The sequence below is a fragment of the Notothenia coriiceps genome, unplaced genomic scaffold (genome assembly GCF_000735185.1).
Source record: "Notothenia coriiceps isolate Sejong01 unplaced genomic scaffold, NC01 NC01_scaffold00004137, whole genome shotgun sequence".
NCBI lineage: Eukaryota > Metazoa > Chordata > Actinopteri > Perciformes > Nototheniidae > Notothenia > Notothenia coriiceps.
The window spans coordinates 2477-4883 of NW_011336838.1; the positions used below are offsets into that span (position 1 = coordinate 2477).

The window sequence follows — 2407 nt, forward strand, 5'->3', positions numbered from 1 at the left end:
AGTTTCATTACGATACAGTATTTATTATTATAGTATTACTATTTCGGCGATTAGATAAAATATAAATTATATTTGATGCAACTTTAGTTACATTTCCATGACTTTTCCAAAACGTTGGGGAAAATATTGTTTTCCTTAACTTTTCCAGGGCCTGGAATTAGCATTTTGAATTTCCATGACTTTTCCAGGTTTTCAATGACCGTAGGAACCCTGCTACTTGCTGCAGGTCTCCCTTGAAAAAGAGACCAATGATCTCAATGGGACCTACCTGGTTAAATAAAGGTTTGAAATGAAAATAAGGGATTCTGATCTGCTTTGACAAAGTGGATCAGAAAGGCTTTCATGAAAGTTCTACTCACCAACTATGTTGATGTGTTTTTGTTAACAGACTGAACAACAGAAACTTAAAGCTATCAGCTGTGATGCTAGCAGGGGAAATATGATTGATATGACATAAAGAAAACGAACTAATGGAGGGAAGACAAACCCATACACTGTATAGGACAAAGCAAACATTAAAACCTGGTGACATTTTTGTTACAAAATCACTATTAACGTTATTATCTCCAGTTGTTAGTGACGCTAGCCGTTAGCTTAGCATGAAACTCAGCAGACTGGAGCTAGCTTCGGGCTAACGGCTAACAATAATATATTAATAACAATAACTAAAAGGTGACACAATGTGGCTCCACGAGGCACACATACAAACATCAGCAGTTTTATAACAGGGCACTAACACCAACTGGTGATTATATGTATATATATATATGTTAACACTTACTTGGTTTTCTAAAGATCCTCCGGCCTGTTTCTCAGTTTATAAACAAGGCCCAACGGAACCTTTTAACGGTGAATCAGCGGGTTTGAAACACACAGGCGGGCAGACAGACTCAGATGAAATGTTTAATGTGTAGTTAGTTTACTGGTTTAATTAAATAATGCTCCTATTTTTAAAGCTTAAATCAGAATCGATTGTTTCCTTCGGTTCGCGAGACGAAGCTTCCATTGGAGTCAGAGTCAAGTTAACAGGACATAACCGGAAGTTAGGTGGTGTGTGTTAACAAAGTAAAAGGAGGATACAACAGATGGAAGGAATATTGTATATAAAACGAGTGAAATCTTGTAATATGTAAATTACGTATTAAAAATAGGAATTTACTCAAAAAAAATACGTATGCATACAAATATAATGTAATTATAATTTGAAATTATAATTAGTTTTTTGGCTCGTTGGATTTTTCGAGTTTCATTTTGAAATTCATAACCGGAACGGCTAGTATGTCATATGTTTAGCCTAACCAGTAGTGAAGCCATAACAAATGCTGCGTTCAAGTACTCCCATGAAACTCGTTCAAATGTATATTTTTCAAAGACGGCGTGTAAAATGCGGCATAAATATTTCAGGAGTAAAACGGAACATATAAACAAAACTCATCTGAGTTCATGGAAAAATGAAATTGGTTTATTATATGAAGAGGGATTATTGTCAAATGTATGTGCTGTAAAACACTGTTAGCTAGAAAGGTAGTTTTCCTTTTCACATAATAAAAATAAATGAACGTGAATGCCCCCATACTGTCAGTTATACATGAATTGAAAATGTTCTTACCTCCATTTTCCTTCAAACCTATAATAATCCAAAACACTATTCTGACACTTATATATATATAAAAAAGAAATGACTGTCAATAACTGAATTGTTGCTTACGGTAAGCTTCATAAAACTAATACTTTTCAGCTTTACTTGACTTTAGACAGAGAAACACAAATGGTGGAAAGACTTTATTAAACCAATGTCTGTTATTTTCATATTAAAATCTTCACGCCTCAATTTGTACTTGTCTGATTTATCTGGGATTGCAAATAGACACAAAGACACAACCAAGGGACACAACATGACCGCAAAGTGGGAAGGTACTTTTGGGGGAAATGTAGGAATTTACGTTATCAGAAACAGTTCAGAAACGTTTAGATTTTTTTTTTGTAAAGCATTTGTCTTTTATTTGTTAAGCTCTTTGAATTTAAACCAATCCTTCACAAGTATATAACACCCATTGTTGTTTAACCCGTGTATGGTGTTCGGGTCTGTGGGACCCGTTTTCATTATTTAGCTAGAGAAAAATTATATGATCAATTATTTTTTCGGGACAAGGGATAACAAAAGTGTGGAAATTGTAGGTCCTGTGCACCTGTCTGGGCCTTCTGTGCGTGTGTGTGTGTGTGTGTGTGTGTGTGTGTGTGTGTGTGTGTGTGTGTGTGTGTGTGTGTGTGTGTGTGTGTGTGTGTGTGTGCGTGCGTGCGTGCGTGCGTGCGTGCGTGCGTGTGTGCGGGTGTGTGGGTGTGTGTGTGTGGTCTGCAGAGGTCCTTGATTTCTCGGAGGACGGCATCAGGGTGATGGCCCGGGCGC

General features: G+C 36.8%; 1 protein-coding gene across 1 annotated transcript in view; it reads right to left on the reverse strand.

Annotated features, from left to right (window-relative positions):
• The window catches only part of LOC104942117 (wings apart-like protein homolog), a 2677-nt gene extending 1661 nt beyond the window's left edge, over positions 1-1016 (reverse strand). Inside the window, exon 1 of the mRNA XM_010767315.1 lies at positions 782-1016. The gene's annotated coding sequence lies outside the window, so the exon portion shown is untranslated. The remainder of the gene's footprint in view (positions 1-781) is intronic.
• Positions 1017-2407: the final 1391 nt, after the last annotated feature.